The sequence below is a fragment of the Saccopteryx leptura genome, chromosome 6 (genome assembly GCF_036850995.1).
Source record: "Saccopteryx leptura isolate mSacLep1 chromosome 6, mSacLep1_pri_phased_curated, whole genome shotgun sequence".
In the NCBI taxonomy this organism is placed as follows: domain Eukaryota; kingdom Metazoa; phylum Chordata; class Mammalia; order Chiroptera; family Emballonuridae; genus Saccopteryx; species Saccopteryx leptura.
The window spans coordinates 56,667,449-56,680,770 of NC_089508.1; the positions used below are offsets into that span (position 1 = coordinate 56,667,449).

Sequence of the window (13,322 nt, forward strand, 5' to 3'; positions counted from 1 at the left end):
GGACAAGGCTTTTGAGTCTCTCAATTATTTCAAAAAGAAAGGAAGGGTGAGAGAGGGAGAACGCATCTGCTCAACAGGTCCAGCAAACCTTTGTACCATCAAATCGGTGTGTTCCACAGCAGGGCGGACATGTTCGTTTCTCAGAGTAAGCAATGTCGGTAAGACACAAAGCTCCTCTTTCTCTTACAATAACATTAACGGTATGTTTGACCTAGACTATAAGCAAAGCCCTCAAACAATCTCTAGGGCAAGGTTATGTCTGCGAAAAAACAAACAGGCACAAAATTAAAATAGCTGGAGTGGGGACGAATTATTCAGGTTCATTACCAAACAGCAATCACTACCCCATTCTTCTCTAGTGCCCTACAAGAGGAAGTGGAGGCGAACAACCACAGCCCCTCACAAACTGAGAAAGAGAAGCAGGACTGACACTGCTTGGGGCTTCTTTGTTTCTATGAGGGTTTAACTCAGCCATTTTCCAAACAAAAATATGAAACTTCACATTTTATTCCAAACAGAACAAACATTTCCAACTTTACTGTGATTCTCTATTCACAGCAGATCAGGTATGAAGGAAAATGGCAGGACAAATGGAGAGGGGTGAGCCCGGGGTGAGCCCAAGGAGCAGTCAGGAGGGACTGACAGACAGACTGAGAGCAAAGGCAGAGTCTGGGCACAGAAGGGAGATGAACTAAGGTGCAGAACAGGAGGAGGGGGAGGGGGAGGGATGCTCTGAATTAATAACCTAACCTCTCTCTGTCCTGGGCTGCAACAATGTCCACCCTCCCCTGCAATGTGATTAGCTCATTCATCTGTAGTCACTCATCTTCAGCGAGATGGTACTAGCAAGGAGCTGCCCACGTGCTGAATGAGAGGGAATCGTTCTGCACTGTCTTCCAATCTCCACCATCAGTTAGAGCAATGCCGTTATTTGATGGCCCAAAGGAAATACGTTTCGATCCTCTCTAGCCAGCCTACACCTTTGCAAGAAAACTCGGGGCCAAGTTCATCAAAATAAAATTCTGCCTCCTCATCATGCAATTGTTTACCTCATCTCCTACCTGAAATCTCACACAAGAGGCTCAGAAACAACTTTCTGCTATCCAAATGATGCGAGGCACAGCTAGTAGGGATGACTGCACAGCACAGAGCAAATGAGTAGTGAGCGATATGATTGATCACCTGCCTACCACAGCTTCCGTCCAATTAAGCAAAGCAGGCATAGACTGGCTATACCCAATGCAGGACACAGGACACAGGCCCTAGACAGGGGGGAAAAAAGGGCAGAAAGGGAAATCGAGGCAGTAGCAGCTGCACAGAAGCAAACATTCACCCAAAGTTGAAATCCAAGGACTTGCGGTAATTATAGGTCACTGACAATTCCATACAGTGAATATGTTCCCTCCTCTGACATGAATTTTGTCTTATTTGTAGGCAAAACAAATCTGGAGTGAGGTTTAGAATTCTTCAGGCAAAGCAGCAGCACCGCTAACGAGATGTCAGTGTAATGTGATTAGGACCAAAATAGACCTACAGCCCACATAAAACACCACGAACATAAACCAAGGAGGGCAGGATGCTGTGTGTCATTAGGCAAGAAGAGAGAACAGAAAATCACAGAGTATTCTGGAACTAGTTTAAAAGGTCTCATTGCACAAGACCAGTAATAAATTGTGAGCACATCAAGTCCTCTTTCAATACTGCCTTACCCTCAGTCAATAAATAATTTAAGACAAGCTGCAACATGAACAGCAGAAAGACATGGATTCTACTTGGACAGGTCACTATACTTTTCTAAACCTGCATCTCCATCCATAAAAAGAGATGACTGGACTGGATAATCCTCAAAAAGGAGTCTCGTTCTCCATGTCTTCAGTTTGGGGATTCGCCTACACAGTTGTCAGCAACCTCTGGGTCACAGCCTTGTTATATTGGAGCTGCCCTTCCTCACTAGGGATTTTGTTGAATCAAGAATTTGCCAGCCCTGGCCGGTTGACTCAGTGGTAGAGCATCGGCCTGGTGTGTGGAAGTCCTGGGTTCAACTCCCAGTCAAGGCACACAGGAGAAGTGACCATGAGCTTCTCCACACCTCCCCCTCCTCTGTCTCTCTCCCTCTCTCTCTCTCTCCCTCTCTCTCTCTCCCCCCCTTCTTCCTGCAGCCATGACTCAGTTAGAGTGAGTTGGCCTTGGGCACTGAGGATGGCTCCATGTCCTCCATCTCAGGTGCTTAAAAAAAATGGCTCAGTTGCTGAGCAACAGAGCAACACCCTAGATGGGTAGAGCATTCCCCATAAAGGGTTTGCCGGTGGATCCCGATCAGGGTGCATGCAGAAGACTATCTCTCTGCCTCCCCGCCTTCCACTTAATTTTTTTAAAAATTGCCAGTATGGGGTTCAATAACACCTGTATGGAAGAGACATGTCACAAGTGTAGCTATATGGTACACAAAGGAAAGGCAGAGTGCCCACAAGAGGAAGGTCAAGCATGCTCTGCTGGATTTATTTATAGTGTAGGAACTCTCCACTGCCAAAAGATTTCACAGGAGTCTGGTAGAAAACACAAACCAACATGTATACAGGGCAGTGAAAATGAAGAGCAAAGGAAACACCAGACACCATATGGTGTTCTCCCTATAGCATGGATCACTGGTAGCGTGTCCACACAGATAGCCTAAGGATGTCTATGTAAGTAGCAATCCTGCAAACCTTTTACCATTCCTTCCTTAAGTGAAAATATGCATCAGAAAGTTTACTAACCTTGACAAATAATAGGACTCTGCAGTAGTTTTATCTCAAAAGGGGAAAGGAAAGCTTAAATTCCTGTGCACAGGTGCACCAGAAAACAACAGTATAGTCTCTGGCTCTTTGGCAAAGAGTCTAGAAACTGAGTATCCATTGACAGTAAAAACGGGTAAATTACAGTATATTCACACAACTGATTACTATACAACAATAAAAATTAACAAATGTGGCAAACGATGGCATGGATGAATCTCACACATGATGCTGAGCTAACAGCATTCGCTAACATGCAATAAATTTCTTTGTTTTTTCAGGGATTAAAATTATATTGCGGGGGGGGGGGTGACTGGAGACAGCCATCTACCACATAGCTTTAAATATAAAATCACAAAAATCAGAGAAATATAAATGATAAAGATCTTAGCATTAGAATAGACCTTCAGCAACATCATTGGACAGACAAGAAATCAGAGGTGGGTAGGGAGTTCAAAGTCACAGGTGCTCTAACATCCCAAGTCTGTAACTTTGCACCATACCAGCTTCTCCGGCCAAAACGTTAAAAACATACATTTCTGTTCCCCTTGCTATATGTGAGGTATGCAGGAGAAACCCATCCTACTCTCTCACTATCTTCATGGCAAGGGTCCGCTTCCGCAGTTTGTTGATTCCGCACTCCGACAAGATAAAGATAGAAGCTGACTTAACTCTTCTTATGAGCTATGCCAATAATTGAGTCATAATATCTGTTGAATACTCATGTAAGGGCTTCTGAGAGATTAAATGCAATTTACAGCTCTCTGAGTCTTTAACACTTTAATTATAATCACAATCTGACACAAACTTCATTTCCATATTTTGAAATAACACATCAAACTGACTGGTACAATTTCTGTTGTTCTTCCCTCTGTCACATGACGATGTCCACATGACTGCTAAAATTTCTTCAGGGATACTTGAAGGTCAGATGATGTTTACATGCTAATGACTACTCTGAATTAATTCTCTCTTTTAAACAACCTCATCTGCCCAATACAAGTTATGAAAGGCCTTTGAAAGAAAAAAATAAATAAAAAGCATTAAAACTTTGTTGCAAACATGTAATACATACTTGTAAAGGGAGACCATTAACATTTTGCTTGAAGGAATCATACATATTTGTCTAACAGAATTATATATCACACAATGGAGGAAGTTTTATGGTTATTTTTTCATAATTCTACTGACATAATGAAATCAGGCAAAACCTCATTTACAATCTATTCAAAAGTTTTGCTATCAAATAATAAGAGTCTCTGGGAAATTAATTACAGAAAAGAACTGAGAAAAGGTTGGAGATGTGTGCATATTAAGCCAGTAGCCTTCAAAAGGTTTGTGACAAGAGGGAAGGGGGCAAGTCACTGTGCTGTGCACATAATTTCAGCAAGAAGGTAGGAAGGTATGCCCTCCAAAATATAGGGAAAGTAATACTGGGGCTTCTGCCCACTTTCTAACAAGAAACTATCTTTCTCTTTTATTTTAATGGGCAGAAGGAAGAAGGGATTAACGTGTAAGAGATCTGGAACATTCTCTGCCCCCAGGAAAGACAGAAATCCATGAAATAGAGCCAGTCGTAGCTCCCACTAACTGCTAGAGGGTTTTATGCCAACTTAGTCTGTAACTGCAAAATACTGTATAGGCTCTGGGAAGGTTTACAATCAATATTTACTAAGCACCAATTTCACGTAGACCTTCTAGACCCCATGTGGACTGAGGACTAGGAAAGGAACTGGCATTTACTGTGTCCTTCCCACATATGGGACACTCTGCTAGGCCCCTTACATGTCTGTCCCATATCATTTGTCATTTTCACAATCACCCTACAAGGTGAGAGTGATGGTCCATTTCACAGATGGGGTAACCAGAGGTTTAAATGACTTGTCCAAGGGCACACAACTCAGGAGCAGGAATAAGCCGAGGTCTATATAGCCATGAGATATACTCCCTCCACTGCCCACACTGGCTTCAGGCTACAGAACACTCCCCCACAAAGATGAAGGAAATCCAACATTACAACAGAGCAGGGAGCTCTAAGACAAACCAAGTGCATGAGCACTGTGAAGAGACAACCTGTCACAGGGGCTCAAGTAAGGAAGACATGAACTGACACACAGGCGGTAAGTGGACCAGAAAAGGCTCAGCAAAGGAGGAATCGCTGAAGCTAGGCTTTGGGGAATGAGGTGGACATCTATGCCTAGTGACAGGTGCACAAGTACAACAAGCAAAGGGAAAATGTGGCAAAGGTACAAGTGCCTACACAGACGAGAGCTTCCTCTGGCTGGACCACATGGGGGTGGCCTGGGGAGATGAGGCAAGGACAGAAAGACACAGGTCATCCTCGTGAGAAGAGCTCATATGGTCAACTGGATTTATATGTCATTCATTTGAGAATAAGGAGTTTTAGGGGGTGTGCTAGACAATTCAAACTGCTATAACATCACTACTAGAAACTCAGTGGCTTAAATAATAACTTGTTTGCACAGTTCTGGAGGCTGTAAATTCAAATGAAGGCACCAGCAGATTTGGTGTCTAGTGAATTCTGCTTCCTCATTCACAATGGCTATATTCTTGCTTGTGTCTTCACACATGGTGGAGAGGGTGAGAGACCCTTTATAGTGACAGTCTCTTCTATAAGGGCACTACTCCCATTCATGAGAACTCCACACTCATGACCTGATCACCTCCCAAAGGTCGGTCTCCCAATACCATCAGATTGGGGGTTAGGTTTGCAACATATCAATTTTGAGGGGACAGAAATTCAGTCCATAATAAAAGGTGTTGAAATGTGGGCTGGAAGAAGAAGACTTAAGACTGAGTCTTCCATTTTACAAGCTCTGTGAACAGGAAAAAGATGTTACCAATGCAAGCAGGAGAGAACAGCAATGTAAGTCTGCAAATGTCCATGGAGTGCTCTTTCCCAAACACTGTGACCCAAACCAGCAATGCAATATAGGGGGGTTTTGTAGAATGGTTTCTACTTCCAAGAAACAGAGACACAGTGGACAAACCACATATAAACAAATATCAAATATCTCCTAATTTTGTTTATTTACCTTAACACAAGGGGAACCCAAGAATTATCAATAGTTGGCTCTGTCTACCAAGCTAATCCAATTACAAAACTTCAAAAGCCACACATTAGAAGAAAGAAAATCTAAAGGGGAAAATTATGCCTCTGAGCAATTATCTATGTTGGTTAAGCATACCAATAAACATCTTTTTTTTTTTTTTTTTTTTCCTGAAGCTGGAAACAGGGAGAGACAGTCAGACAGACTCCCGCATGTGCCCGACCGGGATCCACCCGGAACGCCCACCAGGGGCGAAGCTCTGCCGCAATCAGAGCCACTCTAGCGCCTGGGGCAGAGGCCAAGGAGCCATCCCCAGTGCCCGGGCCATCTTTGCTCCAATGGAGCCTTGGCTGCGGGAGGGGAAGAGAGAGACAGAGAGGAAGGGGGGGGGGTGGAGAAGCAAATGGGCGCCTCTCCTATGTGCCCTGGCCGGGAATCGAACCCGGGTCCCCCGCACGCCAGGCCGACGCTCTACCGCTGAGCCAATCGGCCAGGGCCACCAATAAACATCTTGACAGGGAAATGAGAGTGGTAGACTTAGCAATGAAAAGCAATGCCTGACCAGGCGGTGGCACAATGAATAGAGCATTGGCCTGGGATGCTGAAGACCCAGGTTCAAAACCCCGAGATCACCGGCTTGAGTGTGAGATCATAGACATGACCCTATGGTCGCTGGCTTGAAGCCCAAGGTTGCTTGAGCAAGGGGTCACTCACTCTGCTGTAACCCCCAGTCAAGGCACATATGATAAAGCAATCAATGAACAACTAAGATGCCATAAAAAAGAATCATGCTTCTCATCTCTCTCCCTTCCAGCCTGTCTGTCTCTCTCGCTGCTTTAAAAAAAAAAAATGCCTGTACAGAATTCTGTTTCTGTGACACAGGGTCTTTACCAGGCTACTTGAATAAAGAAAAGTTTAAATACAGAAAACAAAAATGGGATTTTTTTCAACCAAGAGACATTTCTGAACCACAGAGAAGCCCAGAAATGAGACACTCACAGAGACAAAAAAAAAAAATCAGCCAGAGGGCCCTAGAAATGGTGTTCTTTCAGTGAAATGTAGGCATTTCACCATTAATTAAAAGAGTAAAATTTCCCATTGTCATGACCCAAACTACACAGCGACATCAAGGGGCTATATGAATGTGCAACATGGCAAGAGTGTAAAACGGTCAACTAAACAGTACTAATCTCAGACTTCTCACTGTCTAGTTCTGACCCAGGACGAGAGCCTGGTGGTCAGTGAAGGGTATGACTGTGGCCGCCGGCCACAACTAGACGCTGAAACCCAGGGTACCACACAAAGGTGTTTAAGTCCCAGTCCTTTACAGAGAAGCAAGGAACCAACCAGGGCCACTGCTGTTTTATGATGATGGCTTCTCAAAAAACACTCAAAAGGAAGGAAGGAAGAAAGGAAGGAAGGAAGGAAGGAAGGAAGGAAGGAAGGAAGGAAGGAAGGAAGGAAGGAAGGAAGGAAGGAAGGGAGGGAGGGAGGGAGGGAGGGAGGGAGGGAGGGAGGGAGGGAAGGAGGGAGGAAGGAAGACCACCTGAAGGCAAACTAAAGACCTATTTTTGTTTTAACTAAAGACAAGGAATCTAGGAAAAATGGGCTTGCTCATTCCACCCTAGCTCAAGAGAATGGTTTGAACAAAAGTAGCCTCATCCTGAGTTAGATACATCAATTTCTAGATACTCCATAGAGGTCAGTCAATGAAACTGAGATTAATCCTTAACATTTAAAGGTGAACTGCACAAAGCATGGCTATAGTTCCCACAAAGCACCCTCTGTCAAAGCAGAAAGGACTCCACTTCTCCGAGGAGGGGTGCTCCCGCAAGGTACACAGCAGTTAGGGAAGCTGACAGACGAATGTGGCACCCAGGCAATTCCTAGGAGCCCTCCTCCCGTAACTCAGTAACATTCCAAAATACGAAAAACAGACTAACGGACTCCTCTGATGCCTGTATTTTTACCATGTTCCTGTCGCTGATAGCGAGTGCTGCTAGTAGCTGCCTCGTCGTGCCCTAATCACCCTCCCGGAAACAGCACGGTCACAGGAGGGCTCAATGGCTGGCGGCCACTCCAAACTGAGGACAGGAGGCCTTACTGAAGAGCCTAGCACTCAGCAGCACAGGGAACACAATGAGTAATAATCCCACTAACACTGCAGGAAGCAGTTGGCAAAGTGCTTTAGAACTGTAAATACTGAATACCCGGGGCCAAGCAGCCAGGGGCCAACCTGCACTTTACCTTTCACACTTCATTCTAAAGGCACCTAGGGTTTCTGGACCCTAGAAGAGCACGTAGTATCACTGTATACCGCGAATTTGGCTTCTCTGGTGGTAGTCTTCTTTCACATCCTCAAAACGCATTTTATTAGTTCTCCGAGTTTCGTTCGAAGGGCCTGGAAGCAGCCAGCAGGCAGCCGCAGAGCAGTGCTTGGTCACCAGACACTCACAGTCCACACCACAACTGCAAACTGCAAGACACCCAGCCACAGCGCCACTGTGGGGCAGGCAAACGTCACCAGGCACGGATTAATGGAGAAAAGGAAAAGAGGTGTTCCATGTGGGACCCCCAAATGACAACCACCATAACTTAGTTTAAAAAAATGACATGTGAAGTCCTAGGCCCAGCTCAAAGAAGTGGTATCTTACTATGTGTCATGCAAAATCCGTATAGCATTATCCATATATTATTGTAACATACCCATTTCTATAGCATCTCATTACCTAAATTATCTGAACTCTTACACAAGGTAAGCCTCAGTATGTGCCCTTAGGAAATTTACAGCTTAGGAAATTGAACCCCTACCCAAGTCTGACCGACCCTAAAGCCCAGGGCTCGTACTCTCTGGGTCACTACACCTCAGGACCAAAGTTAGGGACCCACTGCCCTGGGTCTCAAGGAGGCAGTGGGCTCTGGTGGGCTCCCAGAGCTGACCCTGATGGGCTGGCAGCACCTGCCATGAGCAGCAACACTGAAATGGTCCATTAGGGGCCCTCAGACCACATCTTAACAGCTCATTTTGGAAAAGGCGCTTAACTAAAGCAGCCAGTGACAACACCAAAGAGAAGGAGAAAAACTGTTGGAAGGATTCCAACCTTAAAACTTTTCCTATGTATTAAGAATATTTTGTTTCACATGGCTTACAAAAATAAGATTTTTAAATGCAGAATTTGAAACTAGCATCCCTATCCAAACCCCAGTCTTAATGTTTCCTTTTCTGATTGAGAAACAACAGGATGTGGACACTAGATCAAAAAAGCCACTGGATTCTATCTCTCTCTCTCTCAAGGGAGCCCAAGCAGTAAGGGGCAGAGTGGAAACAGCGAGTTCCAGGAAGGCGGGGAGGGGGGACTCAGCAAGCCAGCCCCTATCCTCTGCCTCGCACATCAGTGGTCCTGTTAGTTAGTAAAGGAAGTTTCAGAAGGTCAAGATCTGAGAAGCCTCCCCCCCTCCCCCCAGCTCTGCGGGATCAGTGCAATGCTAACAGGGTGAGGCCCAGAGGGCTGTAGAGCCAGTCATAGCAGAGCATGCTCCGTCCAGGGGGAAAAAAAGCCAAGCATGGACGTGAATGTGGGTGTACCCTCAAAACATGAAAGCTGTGTCCCAAGTGGAATTCAAGTCTAATGATTCTATTGGAAGACCCTTGACAGTTTGCTAAGTCATACCGATTGAAGATGCCAACTGGATATGATTGCATTTATAATATTATTATACAAGATAGAAAGTTATAAAATAAATGACAGAAATGGAGTGTGATTAATGGGATCACATGTAACAAATGTTGTTATTCACCACTGCCTAAACCAGGCATCCCCAAACTAAGGCCCGCGGGCCGCATGTGGCCACCTGAAACCATTTATACAGCTCCCGCCGCACTTCCAGAAAGGGGCACCTCTTTCACTGGTGGTCAGTGAGAGGAGCACTGTATGTGGCGGCCCCCCAACGGTCTGAGGGACAGTGAACTGGCCCCCTGTGTAAAAAGTTTGGGGACCCCTGGCCCTAAACAAATAGACTCTATTATCCAATCTGAGGTATTAACACACATGGGTCCTCCCCCGCCCCCAAAAAAGTAATTCTTACAGAAAAGCCTATCTATGTTTATTCAGCAGCCATTCCAAGATCCAGACCCACTCCAAGGTGATCACTGTCAGCATGACCAACAAACGATGCAGACAGGCAGTATAGAATAATGGTTAAGATGTGGAATCCTAAAATCAGACTTCCTTGGTTCAAATCCTGACTCCACTATTTAGTAGTTTAGTTCCTTTATCTATAAAATGGAGACAGGAACAGTACCTAAGTCCTCAGGATTGTTGGGAAGGCTAAATAAGTAGAACACTGAGATTAGAGCCTTGTTTATGGTAAATTCATCCACAAAAGTGTTCACTCTCACCATCACAGGTATGTTTAAGAGTATCAGACAAAGAAGACTGACTAGAACCACTGGTCTAGTACTTCTAGTGATCATCTATAGGGCTTAAATAGTCACTCATCTAGAAGGAAACATTATACCACCATGATTAAATGGCATATTTATCTATCTCTACCTAGCATACCAATTAAGGCTTATTCAGAGAACCACTGTGGAGAACTTATAGGGAATCCTAGTCTTAGAGATTTCCTCATTAAATTAAAGGTATTAAAAAATAGAAAATTCCAAATATACACACACACACACACACACACACACACACACACACAAAACATCCTACATGTCAAAAACAAATTACTACAAAATAAAGGCTATTTTATGTAAAATTATGAATCAGGTTTTCAAGTATGGTAGATATGTGATTTAAGCTTTTATTTTTAAGAGAAACATCTTATTTATCTTCTTGAGAAGACAAAAGGGCAAAACTGGGCAAAAAACAGCTTGTTAAAGACATCTGTGCTTCTCCTGCCCACTGCTGCCTATATCCTTGGAAAGACAACTCAACTGCTTACTAAGCATGGCACAGTTTATTATGCTCAATTACACACTTCCTCTGATCAACCATGTTAGCATTTAATTACCACACAGTCAACTCATGGCACTAACACATGCTCATGGGCATTTCTGCTTTGGTCATGGGGAATTAAACAGTTGACTCGAAGCCCACCCTGCATTACCCTACCCACCTTGCTCTGTTTCCCAGGAATTTGCCTGGGTTGTAACTAGGAAAGTTCCACAGAACACCAATTCTTCAAAAACCTTAGCCATAGCTACCTAACAGAGGACCAGCCTGGCGCAAAGGGCTCTCTCAATAGAAGCACCCCTACTCGATGGGGACTGGGTAATAGGAAGAAGACAACTCAAGCATTCAACAGGGTTTCCCATTAGGTGAGTGGTTACCAAACTTTGGTATTTCATAGCAGAAAAGCCCACCCTTTCCCTAACCAGATGACTGATAACTTTGTCTTCAATGTACCTCCCACCTTGAAAAATCCACCACAAACTATCATTGCATTAACAACAGCCACTTTAAAACCTAAGAAGTAGCAAGGATATCTTTCAATGAAAGGCAATTCTTTGAATAAATTAATCTTAATAAAAAATATTTTAGCCTGACCTGTGGTGGCGCAGTGGATAAAGCGTCGACCTGGAAATGCTGAGGTTGCCGGTTCGAAACCCTAGGCTTGCCTGGTCAAGGCACATATGGGAGTTGATGCTTCCAGCTCCTCCCCCCTTCTCTCTCTCTGTCTCTCTCTCTCTCCTCTCTCTCTCTCCCTCTCTCCTTTCTCTCTCCTCACTAAAAATGAATAAATTTAAAAAAAATTAAAAAATTTAAAAAAATATTTTATTTTTCTTCTGTTAACTTTTAGACCAATTCCCATTATCAGTTCTTTGGGAAACACTGGATTAAATGGTTTTTCAGGTTCCTACTAACCCTTAAATCACTTAAACATAGCTCAGCAAGTGTTTTTAAGCTAAAAAGAAGTAAAGCTATTTAATTGTTACCAGTAAATACAAACAATCATGTATAATTCATTCATTCCACATATGCTAAAGTGACAAACACACACAAGCCATAAAAGCTGGGGGAGGGGGAGAGTAAAGAGGAGGCATTCTGCTTTCCTAGTATAATTTCTAGGAAGATTAATTTCCTGTCTGAATGCCATTCTGCTCATACGATTTCAAAAAGATGTTTTTCTGTTCTGTAATAGGAGTGGAATCAGCTGCTTTAACTTGGGGCCCTAGAGTGCAACTCTCGAGTTGTGTAGTTATTTATAACTACAGAGCGATGCCTGCCTCTGTCCTATCAAAGTATGCAAGACCCCAGGGAAAGGTCAGGAGACAATGTCGCTTGTTTCAGACACACTGCCAATTTAGGACTCCCCCAACCTTTGGGAGAGCATCCATGCCCCAGAAACAAACCGAGGGCTCCTGGCAGGAGGGCTCTCATCTTGCCTACTTCCCAGGAATTCAAAATGTTAGTTTGAAGAGTTGAATTCCAGTTGGATGTTTGTAGTACGATTCATGTGATTATCCCATGCAGATATGAATTTGTTCCATAAATATTTGCTGAACATTTCCTACTTAGAAGGCACCACTGGAGTCTCCTCACTTTTCTCCCCTCACCACACCCAGAAAAGGTAGGACACGGTTTCTGGAGGGGAGCCTAAGCCCTTCCATAAACTGGCCCTGGATTACGTGTTGTAACAACCGCCACACTCAGAACCTGCAACACGCAAATGATTTCAGAAGACAGACAGATCTCCTCCTCTGGGAGATGTCCCAGTTGGCTGAATTTGAGCACAGCATCTGAGGAAAGAGACCAAGCAAGGAAAGGGCCAGAAGCCTTGACTCCTAGAGTGTAGACTCCATTAGGGCTGGATCTTTGTGGGTCTCGTCCACACACAGAACAATGCCTGCCTCAAAGTAAATGTTCATGAAATATATGTTCGATAAAAGAATAAAGGAAAGAATGATCTTAGATCTGTCACCAACTGAGCCATCATATTAGTAGCTTCAAGGCATCAGATGGCCTTTGTTTAATCTGAGGACCACGTCCAGGCTACCCAAAGCAGCCACTTCCCCTTCCTCCACAGTGGCAGACAAGGTCAAACTGTGTGTCACAGGTTGGATTTAGGGAAAATTTCTTTCACCCTTTCTCGCCCATTTGTTGTAAATTCCTTCATTTGCTCCCTACTGATATTACAAAGCACTCCTTAACCAGCATTTGGAAAAGAGAGACAGACTGAAGTTTCACCTAACATCTAATGTTTGTGCCTAAAATGAATCAGAGCCAACCATGTGGTTTTGAGAAGTGGAGGAAGTGCTCCAGCCTGGGGCCACCAGATAAATCACAGAGCCGAGGTCCCGCCCATCGGCTGACCTCTCCACCCCAGACCCCAGTTAGAGGGTAGATGGGCTCCAGCGGGCAGAACCCGAAGACAGAACTGCCGGAAGAACCCCGGCTAAACAGAAGGATTCCTTGCTTACTGACATGATGCCACAGGACTGTTTAAATGTCAGGATTTCCTAGTACAT

The 13,322-nt window shown here is 44.3% G+C and overlaps 1 protein-coding gene across 4 annotated transcripts in view; it reads right to left on the reverse strand.

Annotated features, from left to right (window-relative positions):
- TLN2 (talin 2) overlaps window positions 1–13,322 on the reverse strand; it is a 462,611-nt gene that overhangs the window by 330,590 nt on the left and 118,699 nt on the right. The gene's annotated exons all lie outside the window — the stretch shown is intronic.